Consider the following 11,353-nt stretch of genomic DNA (forward strand, 5'->3'; position numbering starts at 1 on the left):
TCATATAGGAGGTGAAAGAGGTCCTTTCTCGATGCCACCTAGATTCCATATCAAAAGGGTTACAGTCTGGTGAGAACAGAGGACACATTGACTATGGTAAGAAATTCGTCAAGTTGTAATCAAACTACTTTTGAGTTTTTTGGCCTCTAAACACCATTGTTGTCATCCTTCATGTTTTAATCTTGGTAATGAGAACCTTAAAACAGGGGACAATGATGGAGATATTGTCGTAACTAGTACCTGAGAAAAAAAGCGTCTCCATACAGTTATATTTGGTATGACGAAAATATTTGTATAACAAGATTGTTTTGTTTTTATTGCCATACCAAAAAAATGGGTACATTATTAAGTAAGTCAATCAAAACTTTTCAAAGTTTCATTCATGATTCACTGGGAAATGCTACAATATAAGATTTCAAATATTTATTACAGGCCTAGTAAAAACAATGTGAGTATATTAAATATATTTTAATATTTACTCAAATTTATCTTTGAATAAATCTTTGTATCTATGTATCACAAAATCTTTTTTCCATTAATAGGAGTGAAGTTTGTGCTTAAGAATTAGCCAACGTACAAAATCAAATTTTCTCTTGTCATAAAATAATTCCTGATCCTCCCTAGAACATAATAAACAATATATAGACGGGAATTACATGTTCGTATGATTAATTAATTTTACTCCAATGATATCAAACATTATCATTATTTTCATTTTTATATATTTTGTTTCTTGTAATTTTTATAACTAATTTATCAAATATTTAGGAGAAAATAATTGTGTATGCGCAAAATATTTTTAAAAAATATATACATATTATGATATTATATTTGAAGTTTCTGATAGTTTTTTCACTTTATATTGACAATTAACTAAAAAATAGTTAGGATTATCTTATTTAAATGGTTTCAAAAGGATTTTTAGCTATTATTTACTTCTTTGGCTAAGGAATAAGTGCTCATATGCCACTCCAACTCAATGTTTTCCATTATTTTATCGACATTTTTGACTCCATATTACAAGAACGGATTCGTTGTAACCACTGTTTTACTGTTACATTCGATACTGTATTGGGTCCATAAACAGTACTTTTTTTTACCACCTCCTCTGCCTTTTTACCTTGGTTGTAGTGACAATGAAGAATGTCTTAATTTTTTTCTTTTTCACTTCCATTATCGAACGTTGTAACACACGACTGAAGCAAAACATTTTATGAACTATGTATTTACAACATACTTTAAGCTTTTTTTAATGCAGTATGTTGACCGTGAGATATAATTTAATAAACCCATCTGGTGAAAAACGCTTAGAATTTTTTTCTTAACCATTATCGAAAACATACACTTAAATTGCGATATTATAATCCAAATTAAAAATATATATTTAAAAAAATATATATATAATTTCTATAAAAAACTGATACTTAAGTTTGATTAAATATATAATTAAATTTTTTTTTTTTCATATTAATTTCACCTATGAAATAGGCCTTGAAAATATTTAAAATATTGAAAAAATAGTAAATATTGATTATTTAAAATAAAATATTTTCTGCAAATAAGTAACTGCAATGGTTTCTTTCCCGGATTGTAGTTTTATCGTAATTTAATGTGAGTTTTACAGCCACAGAAGTTTCTCGTGAAGCTAAAAACTTTAGACCAAGGCGAGCTCACAAACAAAAACAGTGTCCCTAGTTTTATGTTACATGCAAAAATTCGTAGATATTTCCTTAATATATAAGTATATTGTTACTTTTTAGATGAAAAATATAATATACAACAAGGAGCACTATTTACATTGCCTCATGTATTCACGCTTGATGCTTATTATTAAACGATAGCTAGATCTATATTGTTATGTTTTTGATAAGAAATCTCCTCATTTTTTTTTAAATATTCATAGATTCATTAAGCTTCATTTTCACCCGGCGGCTAAAACCACATTTATTATTATTATTGTTGAAGTCGTAGAATACAAAAATGATCATTCAAACAACTAAAGTTATACAGACAATGTAGTGTCATATTTGAATATAAAATAACAATATAGATGAAAATCAAAGTGCATCAAAAATTGAAACAAATATTTCATCATTTCAAATACAAAATATTAAGTTCTTTATCTTAATATCAATTATTAGAAAACGCGTAAAACCACAAAAAAATAGAGTAAATCAAAGAACTTTTCCGTGAAAACAAATTTTAATTTAGTTTTTAATATTGGTCCAAAAATATTATTGTAACTCTATATTTATACTGCAATCCAAGTCGAGTGTCAAGCCTTTGCTCATGAATCGAAGTCAATGAATATTTTTATGAAGTCCAGTTCAAGTCTCATGAATTAAATATACTTTTAAAGAATATCTTAATTTATTTGTATTGAAATAATTGAAATGGTATTATAGTCCGAGATCAAGTCAAGTTGTGAGTTTTTTACTCACGACTATCAAAAATGAATGCTTAAAAATGAAATTCAATTTGATATCGGACATGTCAACTTGAATTTTCTGGTTTCTCTTTCAGTTGAAGAGGATGGTGGGATGCTTTGGAGTAGTTTGTGATTTCTTCTGTTATGAGGTTGTTGTTTCTCTGTATACATTTTAAACTCTATATTTACACATTATAAGAAACCAAGACTTATTTTGGAAGTACATAAAAATAAGTATCAATAACTTTGCATAGTTTAACAATAATTTATAATGTATAACGAGCGAAAATGGATCTATATATTTTTTGAAAAGTACTACAACATATTATTAAGTCGAAATGAAACATGATTAAGATAAATAAAAAATATATTTACATATATCAGTTAATTTAGCAGAGATATTGCATGTTAAATACAATATAATACAAAAGAGACTAAGGGCATATGTACAGGATAAAATATTAATTTTTGGGCGTCATTCATGAATGAGCTGTGCATTTCTTCGTTGAGCCTTTATACATTCTGAGCTATCGAGATGTGTATCACTTCTTTACATTTGAAGATACAAAGATCATAGGAGTCCTAAAATAATAATACCGTTTCTCAACAACAAATATAAATCGTGGCATCTATATTTAAGAATGATGATGCAATTACACCATAAATTACTCCACATAAATACGTCTAGGAGCGATGCTGATAAAGGAATCTTTGAAACATCCCAATCCCAATGATTATAATATAAAGAGAGGAAAATACAGTGAATAAATGATAAGATATTGATTATTCTATATCTTAATTAGAAAGATGGGATTGATGATATCTCCATCTATTTTTTTCCCCAGACAGAGTCGGTCAAAGTCATGGACAGGACTATTTTAACAACATCTTCCCATTAAAGTAAAGGAGCATCTTCACCATGAACAATCCTTCCATGAATGTAAATGAAATCTACCGAGTGAGTTACAAGTAAGCAAGATCCCTTTGATGCTGAAGTTGAAGAAGATCTGATGGCGTATGGATTGGATATCTGATATCCAAATGTAAAAATGGTAATTCATAAGAAAAGGAAAGGACTGATGGATGCAGATCTATATTTTAATGCAGTGTACGAATGATCCATCCAAATTATTATGAATGAAACGTCTTTCCACGTAGTTTCAACTCTTTTCTTCTCTCAACTCCCTTCTTCTGACAAATTCAGATTTCATAAGAGCTAGTATGTCTGGCTTCGTGAATCAATGAGTCAGACATGAACCTCATCAAAAAAAAAAAAAAAAAAATCGGCACTTCCATGTTAACCTACACAACTTCAAAACAGCTACGCAAAGTTTCTGCCTTCCTAAACTCAACGGCGTGAACACCCATAAAATAAACACTGAATTTTGAATTTTATAAAAAAAAATTTTGGAAAATAAAAAATCGGTGAAAACTGCACTTTCGTTTTATTTTCTGGTGAACAAAAATGCAGGGAGAACATGAAATATTGGATTTGTAGATTTTTAGAAATTTGTCTGGAAATTCGTTTTCATATAAATTTGACATAATGAAATTGATGTTTAACTTAAATATAAGTTGTCTTCTGAATAGTTTTTCAATTATTTGCATGTTTGTATAACTTTTGCTACTTTTTCTCAAATGTATCTGTTAATTATAGTTATTTTTACAACGACAAATAATAGAGTAAAAAAAAAATCTTAACATCCAAGAATTAGAAAATACATTTATTGTATAAAGAGTATTCAAGTATATCCTACAACCCAATTAAGTAACAGATAAATTCAACTTTAGTCCTGTCTGTTTTTCAGGCGAGTTATACTTCCTTTTCTATGACCCTAAAAAGAGAAAGTTCGTTGGCCAGACCCCTTCGATGTCCTGAGCAAAGCTGGGTAACCCTTTCTTAGTTATGTATATATATTTCAAAGACAACTCCTAGGTCAAATGGAGTAGATGTAATATGATATTGTTTACTTAAATTTTATTAGTGCAACTTCCTCAGACCAATTAAGGGAATATTAAAATAAATTAACTAGTGATAATGAATAAAATGGAGATATATTGCTTAGAATAGCTTTAAGTTTATCATTTCTTTTAAGATTAAAAAAAAAATTAGGCAATGAGGGACCCAAATAATATTTATAGGAATAATATTTCAGCAATGCTTCAGAATTACATACATTTTATTTTTGGTTATTTTCCTTATTAAAAAAAAAAAATTTAGAACTGCAAACAATAGATTATTGTGCTCAAACTTTGCCTCTAATTTGTATTAACACAAAAAGTTCAGTAATGATTTTCAACACCCCAACAAAAAAAAAGTAATACTATTCAATAATTTTTGACAGAGTTTTCCATACAAAAGAGTTTTCATTAATGTATGTCTTTGTGAGTTAATAGTCTTCGTTCCTCTTTTGTTCATTATTTTATTAATTTTAAAACCCATCTTCAATATTAAACTTCACATATTATTTAATTTTCACATAACCTCAGTCTGAAAATACTAAAGCAATTAATAATCGAGAATAATTCATATAATATTTGAGAACAAACTAAAAAAACAAACAATATAAGAATAATGAAACTAAATTAGGATTGTACATGAAAAGTGAGGTAAAAAATATGGTGCTGCATTGCTAATCAACTTAAAAAAATACTTTTTTTTGTCAATTTTTTAATTATTCATTTCTATACTGTAAACTATTTCCAACTATTATTCAATAATTGCCTAACTATGAACTGATTTTACATTTTTTTAGAGATTAATAGATACAAAAAAAAATAACATCGTGTTATATATTACACTAATATCCTGACATTAGAATACAGAATGATACATTGTCTGGTTATCTTTGCTAACGAATTTATATTTTCTCCTCGGTTTGTTTTTAAGAAGGATACTCGAAAAGTTATTAACTGGCATTAGTAAAACTTTTTTCTAAAGTATATATAAGTTAACAGTATAAGTTTATAAAATTTTAATAGGTCAATTTCAATATTTTATCTGTTTTAAAGTAGGATTACGGAAAAAAACTCTGTATATAAAATAAAAACTTCAACTTTTCTTTCAGACAAATGTACAGACATCTTTTTTGTTTATTTTTTGGATTATAACGATCTTATTTTTATGTAATGATGTTGAATACTTTACTTTTTTTTATCTTATGTGGCAAACAAAGTAGTTTTCACATTTCTTTTTATTTTATGTGTTGTGGAAATATTTGAAATTATGATTAATGTTTTTTTTTCTTCAAATAACTAAGAAATAGTTACATAATGCATACATATATATATATATGAGTTCTTTAGTCTATATTATAATGGTTACAAATCCTAAGAATTTTTTAGAAAGCTAGTTTTGTTGTTGTTGGATGCCTGTTTATATTTCAAAAACTGAATCCTTTTGCACTTAAAGAGAGAAGACCTAGATATTAAATTTAATCATTTTGTCCATTTGACTGGTCAATTTGCTTATTCCTTACAAAATAGTATTTAATCTACAGAGTGGGGTCCAAAACTTGCACTAGCATGACAAAATAATGAAAACGTGATTTTTATTGAATAAAGGAAGGACAACTAAAAACTATTTTTGAAATGTTTAAAGCCTATATTTTGCTATATTTTTTATTCAGTATGCCCCCTTTTACAAGAAATAATAACCATAACAGGTTGGGGAAATGATTGGCTGTTCTTATAGATGAAGGCTGTTTATACGGCGTATTACGTTATCTTGATGGCATCTTGGAGCTTATCCCGATTTGGATTAAAGGTGTGGCAGACGTTCTTCTCTAAGACATTCTAAAATGTAAAAAACCATGGGCTTGAGGTCAAGGCTGCAGGAGAGTGCTATGGATGTAGCTTAAATATAGGTCATATTGTTGCTGCATAAGTTTAGGGTATTTTAAGATGTATGGAGTTGTATTGGACTTCTTGATGTTGTAGGCAGTACGGATGGAGATGCCAACGGTATTCCCAGGCTTCTCAATCTGTAATTTGATAAATGTATATACTAAAATTTGATTTTTTAAAACAGTTGTAACTATGGTCCCAGGATATTACGATAGTTACAACATTTGACAAGCTCTTTAAAATATACACATTTTAAAAAATACTGACTAAGATGTATATCTTAATAATAAACTACCTACTATTCAATGACAATAATTCTTGCCTAAGGTGAAATTTTTCGTTCTTTTTAGAGAGACTAAATATAAAAAAAATTGTTTGAATATAAGTTAAACCTATAAGCATCAACTTACTAGAATATTGGTTATGAACTAAATTATTGATTTTTTAAAATAATTTAATTAAGAGGATCAACTATTTCCCTACATATTAAAAATATTTCTGAATAATTTAAATAGGCTTAGAGTATCAAATGCATAGAGGAGGCGTGTATAGTTGCAACAAAATCTATTTTTACTATACATAAAAAAGGTATAGATAGCTGCTAAATTTACATTATAATTGTATAATATCTATTTACGCATTTAAAAAAAAATTAAATCTTCTACTCTTTTATCTTTACAAACCACTCAATTCCATTCATATGTCTAGAATTCCATGGCTACGCATATTAAAGATTTCAAAACTTAGCTTATTTATTTCTTCTTAAATACATTACATGCGATAATTATTTGAAACAGTTAAAAACAATTTAATGGTTTAATTAATCTATATCTATTTACCTATATATAAGGTTATTTTGAAATAAATAATTCTAAAAAACCAAGCAGAACCCAGATAGAGTCTGTTTAATTGACTAACCTATCACCAGAATCATTATATGAAATACAAAAATACAGAAAACACCTTTTTAATTAAACTTTTATGTTTATCCATTATATTTTACGAGATATTCATCTTTTTTTGTGGAAGCAGTAATTGAATATCACTCTCAAAATTAAATTAAATTAATTTTTTAAAGACAAATTCTAAGATTTTGTGATACCCAATTTATTATTTTCTTCTTTTAATGTAATATAATTTAAAGTACTTTGAGTGACTGAAGGACAAGAATTATTTAAAAAAAAATTGGATGTAGTTTGAAATATTCATAATTATAAGTAGAGGTAAATCAATTAACTTATAGTGCGGGACAAGTTTTAAATTATGTTTAGTGTTATGCTACACGTATATTGGTAGATATTGACCTTAACAAAGAATATTTACAGGCTATCAAAGACTTTAAATACTTTGCACAAATGACATATTTACGAGCTAATTTTTGATGGTTTATAAAAAAATAATTGAGTACTTTTCAATTCTCTAAAACAATAGTGTAAAAAAAAGGGATTGGAATGAGGATATGTGGACATTTCCCATTATGTATTGTAAAAATATTAGTACTTGACTTCAACAATTAATAAATACAAGCTTTTACATCAAATTCCGTGAAAATGACCATAATAATGCCAGAAAAAAGTCTGCTTTTATGATAAAAAAGTGCGTTTTTAATTTTGAAATTTACTTCATCTAGATAAAGGTTTCCAAACCTTTCAAAGCGACCCATTTTTGAACTATTAATCAGTAAGCTTCACAACTAGTAAAATATCTTTATAAGACAGTCATTTTTTTTTGTACAAGAAACTGCAATGTATATGGATTTTTAATAATAGATTACATAGAGGAACAAATTAAATGGGGAAGTTTAGTCCAATAAATTGAAGACAATAATTTAGTTTATCTATGAGTGCAGAATCCAAAATTGATCTGATTTTTTTTCTTTGTAAGCTAAATTCTGAAATATTTGTGATTATAGTAATTTGGGACTATTATTTTTCAAAGTAATTTTTACTCATAAAACAATCCCCAAATTAAAAGTAGGATTAAAAAAACGTAAAAGTTCTTTTTTTTTTATGATAATAAAGTGTTTTATTGATTCTGTATCTTCTTTTGAATTCAATGTATTTCCACTTTTATATTGAAAAGAATAAAAAACGACACACAAATTTAGACTCTTATTACTAATTCATAATATATAGTGATGAAGAATATCATAGCTTAAATTATAAAAAAAATTCAATGTTTAATTTAATTAAAAAAAAATCTCCAAGAATTTTTGGTCCATTTTAAAATTTTTTGAGATCCCATTTTGTATGTTGGTGTACCAGCAAACCACATATCTAGGTCCTTGATTTAGTGCTATTTCTTCCAATGAAGGGTCTAAATAAAAATAAAATAACATTTGTAGATATATTTTGATAGATTCTAGAAGTTTTATAATTATTTTTATATCTTAATTTTTAACAGAGAGAAAATAACTTATCACAAAAAATTGACTCTGTAGACTAGAAAAACATAAAATTTTGGTTTTCTAAAGTTATTTGCAAGTTTTTCTCATTAAAAGAACCAAGTATACAATATTTTCTACATACATTTATTGTTAATATAACACACATGGAATATTATAATGTTGAATGTATAGAAAAGTCAATAAATATTAATTATAATTTCAAAATGAGACATTTTAAAACATATTTTTATATTAAATAAAGAATAGTTGTTATTATTACTGTTATAATAGAAAATATACCCAAAAGATTATTTTGATCTAATATTCAAAATAAAACTTGATTATATTTTTACAAAATTAACACAAAAACATCCAATTAGTGACACACTATATACATAATCTTTTATTATGATGAGATAAAACTGTTTCTCATTACCAAAGTATCATAGGTATATTTAACTAACCATGGCGAGGACATTTTTATAAATAACTTATTTTATAGTAAATGAATATCCCCAAAACAAATACTTTTTCTAATTATATATAATTATTTTTTTCATTTTACGAATTATATTTTTTTATTTTCACAGTTTATTATCTTTTTAAAAGAGAAAATGTATTATTTTAGCATGTTTTAATTATAGTTAGCCTTTTAAATTATTTTTTTGTAATTGTTTTTTTTTCATTTATTACATGAAATTTTTATTGACGTTAATTTCATTTACAAGAATATATAACAATTTTGATTAAAACTTTTTATGACGTATCATTAGCTGAAATAATGAATCATATCTTTATATATAAATTAGAATTTCGAACATGTCTAAATAACAATAATAACATTTATTGGCACATGATTGTTTAACCCTACTGAAGTGAGAATTCTGGTTACAATAGTAAGTAAATTTGTTTATTTGTACAAAATGAAACAAATTATTATTTAAAAGCAGAATCTATGGGATAAATGTTATTACGAAAATAAACAATTTTACTGTAATTAATGAATCTATCCGTGACTAATTAAGTATAGATATGTATTTCCAGAGATATCTGTTTGAGTGTATTTGCCTTGTGAAAAGTTACCCTTTTTCTTTATCGCATCAAAAACTATATGATGGGCACACAATTAATTTTATTTTTTATCGATGTATTGCAATGAATGTTGGTGTCATATTTATAGATTTAAATCTAGGAGTAAAGACAGAGAAAATATTTGACAAATGTAAAAGTAAAAAAAATATAATATTGCCTGGGTTTTAAATGTTTCATAGTTGACAATTTTAATAGTGTTTATTTATATTCCATAGCTGTGATTCTTGAGGAAAGAATATCTAAGGGTAATTTTACCACAAGAGCGCATGTTTATGAATGCTAGTGAGTAACACTGATGTTTGGTTTTGGGGTTCTTTTCGAATATGCAATTGCATTATTTTTGCTGCGATAATGTTGTTGTAAACAGATACTACTTGGTAGTATCATTTTCCTAACAAAGAATATTATCTGAGTTTTAACACCCACGAAATCAAAAATAATGACCAAGTCTATGCTTATCGTATTTCTGAATTGAAAATGTATATCTTCGTAAAATAAATTATTTCACATTCACGACGGCTCAAAACGGCAAGACCTCCCAAATAACTCGTCATTGCAATGCATTAAGCAAAAATTAGGCGTTAATGCTATGTTCATTTGAAATTTTTTGCTTACGTATTTGGTTCGGAAATAAATGAAAGTATAATAGACAGTCTATCACTTATGGTACACCACGTACCTTTGATTCAGAACATAAAAAAATGATTCACCTTCAAAAACAGTCAAAAATTATTGACGTTAAATTAACATTTAAAGTTTTAAATAAGAAATTAAATAAATTGGCAAAACTAAAAATTAAGGAGACAATGAATGAAAGTGATGTTCGCAATATCAGTGCAGGCCCCTAATGTCACCCCATACTCAATTGGCAAGCTACATTAATAATGAATTTCTAGGATTGGATCAACGCAACTGAGCCTCTTATGGTGGAAAACATACCTCAAGGTCTACTTTATTTTCTTTCTGTCTCTACTTTAGTTGGAACTCAATAAAAGAATTAACAAAATCGTCAAAGGATGTGTATGAGCAAGAAACACTTCCCGCGATGTCGAAATAAATTATTTTATTTCTGATTTTTCCTACTAATGGAACAAATAAGTGATTATTTATTCATAGGACATTTTTGAAATATTATCAAAAAGGAACCAAAAAGAATTCAACATTTTTAATAAATTAAGATGAAACATTTTAAGATAATCAATATACAGATTTAAAAACAAATGAACTGTAAAAATGAGAAGATAATTTTTAAAAGTTTAGTCAAAATTTTGAAATAAAAAATGGTAAATATTTTTTATTTGAGAATCCTGAACAATAAAAGTTTATTCGATAACAATATACTGCATAGTTATTATCAAAAAATTAGGATTGAGTTTAATAAACAAACAAAACGTCAAAATAAATTCGTGTAATACACAATACCAAAAAAATACATTTAATTATTTATTTTATGCATGTTTGGGACTGAAAAATTCATAAAATGAGACAATTTAAAGCAATGTTGTTGAATACTGTAGGAAAATATACATAATATGTATAACCCTTATAGAAATATAAATCCTGTATTTTGATTAATCATTTTAAAGGGACAACATCAAAAT

At 26.4% G+C, this 11,353-nt stretch overlaps 1 protein-coding gene across 2 annotated transcripts in view; it reads left to right on the forward strand.

Annotated features, from left to right (window-relative positions):
- The window catches only part of LOC121128236 (uncharacterized), a 389,803-nt gene that overhangs the window by 70,196 nt on the left and 308,254 nt on the right, over nt 1-11,353 (forward strand). The window lies entirely within an intron of this gene.

Source organism: Lepeophtheirus salmonis, chromosome 13, assembly GCF_016086655.4.
Source record: "Lepeophtheirus salmonis chromosome 13, UVic_Lsal_1.4, whole genome shotgun sequence".
Taxonomy (NCBI): Eukaryota; Metazoa; Arthropoda; class Copepoda; order Siphonostomatoida; family Caligidae; genus Lepeophtheirus; species Lepeophtheirus salmonis.